The 12336-nt window shown below is 40.2% G+C and overlaps 1 long non-coding RNA gene across 1 annotated transcript in view; it reads right to left on the reverse strand.

Moving 5' to 3' along the window:
- Positions 1-12336, reverse strand: part of LOC129785273 (uncharacterized) — a 52709-nt gene that overhangs the window by 28775 nt on the left and 11598 nt on the right. The gene's annotated exons all lie outside the window — the stretch shown is intronic.

Raw genomic sequence — 12336 nt, forward strand, 5'->3', positions numbered from 1 at the left:
TGAGAGTCTTCAAACTCCGACAGACCCCCTGTATACATACTTCCTTGTGCTTTTTTTCTTTTTTTTCTTTCTGCTACAATAAAGGCTGAATGCTGCCCCAGTGGACTGGATAAGGAAGCTGTAAAGTGCCATACACAAACCATTGGCAAAATGGAGCATGGAAAGGTCGCACACAAAGCTGGAGAAGGCTTTCAGCAGGTGCACCTGTAACTGAACATTTTTGCTCTCAACTTACTTGTACCTCATTCCTCAGCTTTGTATGCAGGATCCTTTCAAGTTCAGAACTTGCAATCAATATAAAAACGAATGGCCTGCAACCCCCTGTTTCTGCATGTCAGGTGATTAAACCTGGGCAGGATTTGTCAACAAAAGCTTTTTGATAGAAACTTCTGAGCAAACCCCCAGATTTTCTAAAGAAAAGTGTATGTTCCAAAAAGGTGTTCAGGAAATTTTCTCAGGACAAGGTTGGAGAGGAAAGAAAAAATAATTTATTTTGTTCATCACCACCACGTTTCCCCTCTCTGTCTCAAATAACCAGTGATTTACAGACTAAGTTGGGACATATGAAGTGCATGCAGAGCACAGTACACATATCTCCAGTCCCCCTCACTCCAGATACTGCTTATCTTGCAACTAAGGGGTGTCTGTCTGACTGGTGTGGGTTCTTCTATAAAAGCAGTAGTTTCAGTTCTTCTACAGTGAAGTTCCTACTAACTTTTTTTTTTTTTTTTTTTTTTTTACCCCAGACCATTTGTCCCCACTTCCGCCCCCCTTTTTTCTTAATTTGGGGTATTTTGGTCTTTGAAGTTCCGATGATGTGATCCGCTGCCTGCCCCTTCTACCCACAAAAGGGTAAATGCTACTCAGCGTGGGGGTGGACTTGATGGCCTTAGATGCTTTTTTTGGTTTGTCTGACTTGTGGGAGAATGGAGGTAGCACTCTGGCCCACAGCTGAGCCTCTTCATCTATATATAGATGTATAGATGTGATATTTCCATAGCCGCAGGGTTTAAGGGCTGCCTCATAAAACAGAAAGGTGGCAGTGACTTGCACAGAAAGCATCTGCCAACATACCTGCCCAAGTCAGCCCGCTGGGTTCCCCTCCTTGACACTCCTGAATTGCCCACCCTGACCCTGCCTGGTACACAATCCCCTTTCCTGCTCAAAGACATCCCCTTCTTAGACTGAGAAGTAAAAGTCTAGCTATGGCATTTGCAATGGCATCTTTTTAACAAGTTGTGGTGAGAACACTGGAACCAGTGAAGCCCGCTTTCCCTACGGAAACTTTTCTGCTACTCTCAACACCACAAAGTCTTGCCCTGCTGCCACCTACCACCTCACCCTTATGTAAGACTCCGTTTCTTACACCCACAACCCTTACGTTTCATGCTTTCTCCCTCCCACTGCCCACAGACCTCTGGCGAGACACGGAAGAGCAGAAGCGGCGCGTGGTTCAGGGGCACTGGGCGGTTCAGGGGCACCGGGCGCTGTTTGTCAGCGGTGAACAGAACCAGCCTCTGCCCAGTCACCCGCTTCACACAGCCAGGAGGACCACAGCTCCGTCTGGCTGCGTCAGTCGGCTGAGAGCTAACAGGGTTACTGTGCAAGGTGCTCAGGCAGGCAGAAGGCAACATAACTAGACTTCATTTCCCGGTGACACAAATTTGGTAATTTCGCTCTTTATCAAGAATAGATCATCCAGGAGTAGAACCTGGGTTCAGTCCTGTTTACCCAGTTACACACAGAAGCAGGCACTGGTGGAACCACTGGCTTTGAGGACTCTGCCTTAACGACCCAGATCACTCAAGCACAGGCGCAAAAAACAGACAAACACAAACACTTTACCGAGGATCCAAGGGACAAAAAGAACAGCAGCTTGCAGGAATGCGGGCTCAGAGGAGACTGTAAAAAGGTGTTTCAAAAAATTAGAGTTTACATTAGTTACCAGCAGGGGACAGCAAGGCTTTATATATACAGAGAATTTGATCTGCTTTTCTGCTCTGATAAAAGAGCCTGTTCAGTCTTCAGATACCACTGGGCAAAGGCTTCCAAACAGGAACAGTATCGAGTGCTCAGATTCAGCCAGAACTGTAGAATAATAACAGTAAAGACCCAGAGTACTGATCTCAAGGCTCAATCTTAGATTAAAAATACAGTGACCATCACCCCCTATTTTGATGACCAAAAAATCCGGGGAGAGATCTAAATTTTTAAATATAAACATTTGGTGCTATTTTACATGCTGAATGGGATCCTACCTGCCCCTGCTATTTCAGAAGGGCAGAGCGCTGCAGGCTCAGTGCCATAGCTGACAGCCCTATACCTTCAATATTTTAGGGTACCTACAGTGCCTATATTTAGGCAGCTCCTCACATTCTCTGGTTCTTCAGATGGGGAATGGTTCAAAATGCATGCGATCATTTCTGATCATAGCTGTCCTTCCACGACTTCATATTCCACAAGATTTTATGACACTTTTATCATCAAGGAATGACAACATTTATGTGATCCCCCATCACAAACTAACAAAAGCCTGCACTATGTGCCTTAAAAATCAGGACAAGAGATTTCTTATTTAAAGGACTAGGGAAAACTGAGGAGTCTTCTTTTCAACTTCGGCATATAAGAAAAAGTGTCCTTTTTGAAAAAATATCAATAAGGCATTTTCAGTTTGTTAAAAATGTTTTTGAAAAACACACGCTGCCCTGTAGAATCTCCAAATACTGAAAAACGAATGGGACCGTCTCCAAACAGCGACCAGCGTACGCATGCGCTGCAGGTATTTGAACTGCAGTTTCCTTTGAAAAGAGGTCTGCAGAATTAAAAAATGGAAAGGTATTCCTGCCCTTCATGTACAAAACTGCATTTTTTTCTAATTCAGGCACTGCTTACACATTACCCATAGTGAGAGGATACCAAGAGACCGTAACACAAAAATCTGTATTATATTAAAAAAATATATTATCTACACACATGTGCATATTTTTCTGCATTAAAAATGTGATTAGGAAGTTCAGTTTTGTATTTTGATTATTCATAGAGAGGTATTAATGTCGTCGCATACAAAGTAGACCATAAATACGCCCTCATACCTAATTTTGATTTCCGTATTTTAAAACTACCATTTCAAAATGTAAGGGGCATATAAAAAGAATGAGGGCTGGGGTCAAGCAGTCTCCTTACTAGTAAAAGAACAAAGAAATTTAACCTGATTAATTTGTCAAGGAACAAATCAACAAATGACTTCATCACAGCCTGTAATCGAAATAAAAATACAAAAGCAAGACAAGTCCCAACTATAACGAGACATGCTGTTTAATGCCAACACCACGCTAAGACATGTTAGACTTACACGGAGACTTTAAATCGAAACCGGATAGCATTCTAAAGAATGTTTTACTCGCACACGATTCTAAAGCCCTTATTTTGCAGCAGATCAAACTAGATCATCAAGGTCTTTAGGAGGTTTAAAACCTCTGAATCTATTGTATTAATTTCTTTTGCAAGTATTTTTTAAGCCTTTTACAATCTTATCATTACCTCTGTGATCTAACATCTAGAATTACTGTAGGGCCTACTATAAAACTTACAAACCTTGTAACTACTCGCATGGACTTCAGAATCAGCAGAATCAATTATTTTATTGCTATTCATGGGGTACATGAAACTGTAGGATTGTGCCTGTTACGTCTTTTCCCATCAGTAAATCTTTTTGAATGCAAGCTGAGCAGATGAACATTAATCAAATAATGCTCAAAAAGAGAAAAGGCAGAACACCCTGGCTGTTAACATTTATTCTACGATACACACTAGTTGCTATTCACAGCTAGAAACAGTCTTAAGCTTCTGGCAGTTATGTTGTTTCATTGTCAGCAGGATTTGTAAGAACTTGGCAATGGCACTAATGATTAATGAACTTGATTAAGGAGCATTTCTAGAGTTACAGTTTTGCAGATCCCAGTGATGTCAGTTGGAGGCCTGAGAGCTGAACAACTGAAGGAACAAAACAAAGTCATATTACCAAGATATTTCATTTGTTAGAGATAAAATCTCTCTTTCCCTTATTATCTGAGGTGAGAAATTAAACTATGGGTTTTAAATACAACTGTATAAAGCCAGGTTAGGGTGCATTTAATATGGAAGGGAATGCATATGAATGCTTATACATAATTTCAAGTTCGCTTACAAATGGAGTCATAGCTCTATTAACCAGGACAGCCTCGTCCCCATCATGCCTAATTAAAAAAAACAAAACCCAAACAAACAGCTACAATGACTGGTTGACATTCTCTTTAAGCTTTTGTGTAATCTTGTCCAAGGCAAAAGTTAGTAAACTTAATAGTGTCTATAGACATATTAGTAAGATTAAAACACATATCAGTTGAGTATCCCAACCAACTTTTCTCTTTTCTTAGACATTTGTGTTACCAGAGGTAAGTGCTCACGGGTGCTTCTGCAAGCCTGCATGTGCAGCTGTGCACGAAGGAAATGCTTTATTACCCTTCCCTAGGTAGCACAGAAGTTTGGTACATGGCAGATATTATACTAGGGAGAAAGGACAGAAAACCCAAGGCTTTGGTGACTTGGTGAAAATCTAGTTTTTAAACTTTCTGAAAATCTAGTTTTTAACCTTACAATATTTCTGTGGGGAGGGAGACAGGAGAATCTTAGGAGGGAGGCATTAACTTTCAAGTCCAAGAACTGGTACTGCAGTGTATGCAGTTTCTCCTATTTCTCTTTTCCTTGAAATTGTTGATTTGTATGGTATCTCAAAATGTATCTTATCTCATTACATCTCACTGCAAAATTAAATGTCACGTACAAATAATTTTAAATGGGAATTATAAAAGTTTAAACTAAGAACTGATCAGTTATGTCTTCTTTTATATGCTACCTTTCGCGTTCATAAATCAAGATTACATGATTTATCTCGGGCTTCTAATACAATAATAAAAACAGTGGATGCATTTTAAAAAAATGTCATTTAAATATATTGAAAATGTTTCTTTCAATGTCAGGCTTAAAATTTATGTCATCCTTAGATCCAAATGCTAGAATAACTGAGTTAAAAATTCATTTGACAATTCATTTGACCAGGTCTTTAACATACATCAGAGTATTTTTTCTCAGGATTAACTGTGGTAATATTTGTTAAGGTCAGGGAATAGTATTTTCATTAAAACTGGATTACACATACTGAAAATACACAGTCTGATTGATAATACCCAGCACGAACTACAACCCATCACACTATAAGTAAACAGAAGAATATGCTTTTCTTTTTAGAAAATTACATATAGTGTGATTGGAAAAAGCAGTCCCAAAAGATGTAATGAGGATCTATTAAATATATTAATTTATTCATATTGAGGAGACAGTGCGTAAGACCAGATTTGGGTCTGTCTGGCAAGAGCATGTGGTTACGTGGGACATACGTCTCGAACGCAGTTTTTCAGACTACTTGTCCTCAATTTCCTTTTTTTATGTTTGGTCTCCTCTGTAGTGTGGTTCTGGGTGGAAGTCTTCTGCTTCCGTTTTAAAAGATTGACTAATCAGTCGGGACTTGTGTTACTCATTTCTCTCGATATTTGTAATCTCATGGTGAGATTAAAACAAGAAAAAAAAAAAAGCTGCGTAGGCAAGAAGACATTCAGGACCTATCTGATACTCTATTTTAATGATGGGACATTGTAAGAGTATGGGGGAAGCATAGTCTTACACTCACCTCTTCAGTGAAGTGTAAATAAGGAGGACAGTAAATGCAGTCCTGTTATATACATACATAAAGCTGTAGAAAAGGAAACAAGGAAAAATATACTTTTCTGGTTTTAATTGTCTAAGGAGCAATAAAGCAAAAAGAAAACCCACATTTTAAAAGGTGTTCCCCAAAAGAAAGATAAGCTTATCCATTGTTAATTGTGGTGCAGGGTCAGTCTGCCTGAAGCTGCCAAAAATCCATGCGCTTTGGCTATGAACAAACCACCTAAAAAAACCCAATCAAACCCAGGCCAAGTACCTTTGACAGCTTCATAAAACTTACCAATTCACTTCAGATCCCCATTAAGTTGGAGTAATAACCTTTTCAGTTCACCCTTCCTGTCCCATGCTGGACACCTAAACTGAACAAAACTCCCCTGTAAAGACCAGCACTCAGCTCAGGACTACATGAAATACAGAAATCCTGACATTCTGATAATAAAACTCAAAATTAGTCTTTACTGACATGAAACTGTTCCAAGGTTCATTCTGCGTTTTCTCCTTATTCTTGGATCTATGTTGTTCTACTACCTACAGCACATTTGCTAAATCCTGTAGAAATGCTTTTTTTTTACTTCAGTTCTTGCCACTTACTTACAGTGGCTAAAGCAGGTGCACTTTCTGCATTTTTGTGCATGTGTTTGAATGATGATAGGTTCTGCCTTCCTTGCAGATCCTTTACAAGATCTAGGGCTCCATTTGCTCACCATAGCCCAGACTGAAGGTGGGAAGGTTTCTCCGTGGTTCGCAGAAGAGGCATTCAATGATGGTGAAAGGCAGAGCACAGCACTGGTGCCTTCCAGTGTCTAAAGCGGATGGAAACAGGACAAAACTTCTCATTGTACTGACCAGGGATGGAAATGGTGACTAAATTAGAAGAAAAAGTAAAATGGATTTCCTTTCATGCTACTAATAAAGCTTAAATTGTTACTTATTAAAGAACTTAAACAAAAAAATCTCCCCTTTAAGTGAATAAAGTGACAGCCCATGTTCACACCCTACTACTCTACATTCAATTTTTCTCAGACGTAACCTTACTATTCTGTCTTTCAAACCTCAGTAACAGGGTTGGCAGGCTTGTTTTGTCTGTCTGCTATTACTTAAGCAACGGAATTATTTTTGTGAACGCTCAGGAAAAGTGCTGGAATGTTATGGTCACACAGTCTCTTTATATCATATAGAGCCTCTGGAAAGCTAATTTTACAATCTCAGTGAGGACAGAAATTAAATGGAGCAAGAAGCAACCCCTCCTTCCTTCATTTTACAGGTGTCAAAAAAGATAGATGACTCAACTCAGTTGACCACACACAGTGATATAATGCCATCTGACATCCCCTGATGTGTCACCTGATCTTCATTCATCACCTCAGAAGACCACAGGGCTCCCACAGGTCCTGTGTCATACTTGCCAGTGCTGCCCAGACTTGCAGATACCCGACTATATCTCAAGAGGAGCAGACACCCATGCCTGGGTGACATATGAACCCAGAAAGACTGTTTTGCTCTAACTCACACAGGAAATCCATAGCAGAGCCACAAATTAGACCCGGTGTGCTTAAGTGTCATCCCATAACCACAAGACCCCTGACATGGCTGGCAACGAAACTTGTTTAAACAGATCACCACTTTTCGGTGGTGGGAAACTGCCTTCGTTTTTTACATCCTTTAACACCAAAAAAAAACCCCCATGCTCTATCTTCCAATCACTCTGACATGACTTCTCAGCTATTTTTGTCCCTAACATTTCATCTGCTTCCTTCTCCTGTTCAGTTGCTTACCGTTCTCACCACTGTAGCAGTAAATACTGCTGATGTGACCAACATACAGATTAAGATCCATTGAAACACTGAGCTGCATATCTACCTATCTAATACTTTAGTATCATACATTCAGTGCGTACTTCAGAACTTAAATTGTGTCTATCTGATACAATGAAACTTTATCCATAGCATAGTACTTATAAGCCAAATAAAACCAGACAAAATGTATGTGAATTTGAAATACACAAGTTCAAATTCCTGTCATTGTTTCAAGGTGGCAAGCTGATGTGCTTTCCTCTTTAATGTCTCCATATTTTCACCAATTACAAGTGCCTTTGAATCTGCTTTGACAATTAGTCAGGTGCCTGGATGCCTCTAGTGAACTGATAGGAGAGTGAACTCAACTTCTGTAGGTCAAAGGAGAAGCAACAGGAACAGCAGACAACTCTATGACAAAGCAAAAAAAAAAAAAAAAAAAAGCAGAAGTATAAAGGAGGAATAAAATTCACATGTTAGAGAGCACATTACCAGATTTCAGAGGCTATTCCATGCTAAAAAGTGCCAGTTAGGATCAAACCCTCATCTTACAAGGGACAAGTAACGTCCTTCAACACTTCTGCTAACAACTGTAACTAGACAAAGTCAAATATCATATGATGACGTTTTGCAAAGGTTGGCAAGCATCTATCTGCAGATTTCTGTAAGTAGGCTCAGGTCCTTTTAGTTTTGTTAATGTTTAATGTAAAAAAACATTCCAAAGAGTCAATAAATTTTAGGGCTACGCAAAGCATTTAACAAAATCTTTTTGAAAACAGGATGGGATCTGATCTGATATTGCAGCTTCACGTGTGACAAGGGGACCCACAAAGCACAGCCAGTTTGAGACTAGCACTATGTCCACAATCTACAACCCTGTTTGGGCAAGAACCTCCACTTCTGGATACTTGTTTCTTCACAAAACGTCAAAGATAATGCAATTTAGGGAGAAACTCAACCAAAAAGCAGCTGGGTTCAACATTTGCAGGTCCAAGACCCAAAGATTATCTAGCATTTTGATATTTGTTTGGGTTTTTTGTTTGTTTCTTTCTTTGCTTGGTTTGTTTTATTATTTTAAACCTGTAGTATCACACTAGGAGCATCCCACATTACCATGTCAGCAGTTGTTCCAGGAATTCACAAGCTACCTTTTTTGCATTGCAAATGTAGATTGGTATGTATTGACATTTAAGAACAATATGCCCAGACATAATGTCCAAACCTCTTTGCTATGTTTCCCTGAATATTTCACTAAGTTCTCCTTAAGAACAAACAAACAAAAAAGTTTTCCTTTCTCTGTTACGTAAAATATACATCAAATTGTCAACAGCTAACCAGAACTCTATGTTAAATAAATTACATGAACTGTTTATGGCTAGCCAGTACTTTCCGCCTCTCCTCCAGCTACCCAGTGCTGAAAATAACTCCTGTTATTCCCAGACCCTGAGGACCCAGGACTACCCATGACCATGATGGAGGAAGATCACAAGAAGTTCATACATCCACCTTTACTTATGCAAGTGTGCTAACAGCAGTGGTTACCACTATGCCTGATAGTGCTGGACCACAGCCTGTGTCCCAGGTTTTGTGACAATAGAGGCAGTCAAACAGTAAATTTACCTCTTCTCTCACAGATGTTTGCAGCTTTCTTGTGCTCGTGCTTTGAGCTAAAACTACATGGCCGTACCAGTGTGGCAAGGAGTTTAACAAAAAAGCATGTTATCTCTGCACTGGCTTCTGAAATTCTTTACTGTGCACAAGTACTTAGTGAACTTATCCTCTGTAATCAGGAAAGTTTATTAACGTAGCAGGTCTCTGAGGGTGCCATTCTGCCTTCTCTGCAAAATAGCTTTCAAGTACTTTCTCATTCTACTCAAGGACAAACGTGATATTATTCAGTGTTCTTTCCTGGGGTGTCTGCATGGCCCACCCTTGGAAAACATTCTGGATAGCATGTTAAAACAAAAATGTTTGCATGGTATTTGCCCAAAATTGACTACATTAAAGAGAAAACCCACTACCATCAGCCAGGTTCAACAGGAACTCGGGAATTAGAACCAGATTTTTGAAACAAAGAAGTCATCATCCTGAAAAAAACAGCATTAAAATTTGTGACTTGGAGGAAAGAGATCTTTGAGTGCAAACAGCAGCAGTCAAAACCTAGTTGACACCAACATCCCTCCACTGACAGAGTCACCTCTGCCAAGGCCAGGCAGAGCATCCTCCCCGTGGGCGTCGGAAGCAGCCTGCCCTCAGCTGTGGCAGCGACAGCACAGGGTGCAGCAGCAGAGACCTGCACTTGGGTGTCTGTGTGTGACCTTGGTGGTTTTTTCACCAGCACATGGAGGTGTAGGGAGGAGCAGGCATACATGTAAAGCTGGGGCACCCACAACTCCAACAACGGGTGTACGCAAACAGGGAAATCCACACATGAGAAGGGGGATGTCTGCTTGTAATGTACATATCTGCATTGTTAATGGAATAAAAAAAAAAAAAAAAGACACGAGAGGCTTTTCCCAGAACAACTGATAGGAAACAGCTAGAAAATTAAAAGCATCAAGCAGAGCAGGAGCATGAGGAGAAACCTTGCAGAGGTCTGTGGTGAGTCTGGAGTGAGAGGCCATTGACTGAGCTGCATCTTTGATAATGAACCAGAAAATTTCTCTCAACTTAAAAAATTACATTGAGAGAATTTTCTCATTAATATAGGTGCAATTCTATGAAGTAATGTTTTTAAATTAGAATTTTCTAATGAAAATGTATAATGAAAAATTCCAAGTCTGTTTACTAAGAATTATGAATAAACTTCCTAATGTTACTCTAGCAGCAGCACAGACTTCTTAGAGCTCATGGCCAAGTGACTTCCTTTTATCTGCTTTTGAAAGAAAGTTCAGTGCTTTTCACTGTTGAGGTGAGCTCGTAACAGTCGCTTACTTGTAATTATAGAGCATCCTGCAGTTCTGTGAATGCTCCATAAAACTTCCTATCACCTGCCTCCCCTGCTAAAAATATTCTGCAATAAGCTGGCTAATTAAATTTAATAAGCTGGCTTAATAAACAGAGATACAAGGGCAGTTGGGCTCATTTATATAGAAGGAAGTAGAGAAGGAAAATGTGAATCAGCAAGATAGTGCTATGCAGGTGCTTTGTGTAACTGACAGATTTCCAAGTTTACTGCAAAGAATCACGGCTTGGGTTTGTCCTAAAGCTCAGGTAAGCTCCTGCCTACCGCATCCTGCTGGCTATTGTAACAGTGAAAAGGAATCTGTTACCTTCTGACAAAGGCTGATAAACATTGCATAGACAGCGGAAAACCACTCGTTCTGAAGCGGTTTCCTTTTGCCAGCCCCCAGGGATAGCAGCTACAGAGGCACTGGTGGCCACAAGGGCTTCAGGTGTTTTAAGAATCAAGCACCATGCTTCAGATCACATAAAAAAGGAGAGAGGAGTGCCTTACAGCTTCGGTATTATCTAGGACAAATAGGTTTGTGCAAGGCTGGGTTTTCTGTATCATTCCTCGAGCACATGTGTGGTAACAAACCACCCTCAGAAGACAGAGAAGTTTAAAATGGAGTCATTTGTTTCTACAACCTCGCTTTCAATACCCTTGGCAAGTTCTGCTTTGGGACAGTACTGGCCTGGCTTTGTTATTTTCATGGAAAGCTTCTGTGAACACAAGGAAATGTCAAGCTAAACTCTGCTATCAAGTTTAGGGAGAAAATGAATGCAACAGCTTCTTCCTCATCTCACTAAAGCCTACTGACCTGAGAAAGTACAGGGCTCGGACTCATTCCACAGCACAGCTGCAGGTTGTATGGGAAAAGTGCCCTCTCACCCTTTTTATTCCTTTATTCTTTCTTTCTTTCTTACCTCCTTTGTTCCAGTCACCTGCTACCGTGACCCCAGGCACAGGCCTGCATCCTGCCACCTTGAAGTTCACATGCAGTAATAACACAATAAAAAGGCTGAGCTGAACAGTCGCTCTGGCACTGACAGAGATGCTTCACACAAAGAATGAAAGATGAAAAGCAAGACTTAATGACCATAAGGGGGAAAAAAATCCAGATAAATTACAGGTCCAGGGTGATACATACATATTTTTTTTAGATAATTAGGTTATTTGCTTGTTTGTCTTAGCATTAGCCCTCACTTCATTTCTTGAAAATGCACAAAGCAGATACAGTACTCAGTTGTCTTGTGGCTGTCTTCAGAGAAGAAATCCTTAAACAGATTCTTTTAGATTGCAAGTGCTCTCACTTCTTTATGAACACAAAGTATAATAAAAGTTAGGCAAAAAGGAAACAGGTGTGAGTGTGAGCCAGTGAAAGCAGGAAAGCAAAATTCACTAAAATGACATTTACAGAAATAGCAGAATAGTCTGAAAACGTGTCTGGTCTCGAACAGAGCCTGTCAACTGATAGATCAGGTAAACAGCATCCTCACTTGATAATACAACCGTAAGCTTTGTAAAACATAAATTCCGTGTGTTGTAATGTTTTGAGGTCGGTGATAGTCTCTTGGGTTCGGAGATCATATTTTTCCAGTTGTTCTGCTCTGTGACTGGAAACCACATGCAGCCTTGGGCTCTGTTGTACTGCAGCTCCCTAATATTTGGAGTGTTCCATAGCAACACACAGTGAGACTAAACCAGATGACAAGTGAAAGTGGTGCTGGTTATTCAATGGACGTAAGAGGAATCCAAGAGGTTGGCTTGTAAAAAACAAATCTCACTACAATAGGAAACTGAAACAAGTTAAAAAAAGAGAACAGTATGCAAAGAGTA

Source organism: Falco peregrinus, chromosome 10, assembly GCF_023634155.1.
Source record: "Falco peregrinus isolate bFalPer1 chromosome 10, bFalPer1.pri, whole genome shotgun sequence".
NCBI lineage: Eukaryota > Metazoa > Chordata > Aves > Falconiformes > Falconidae > Falco > Falco peregrinus.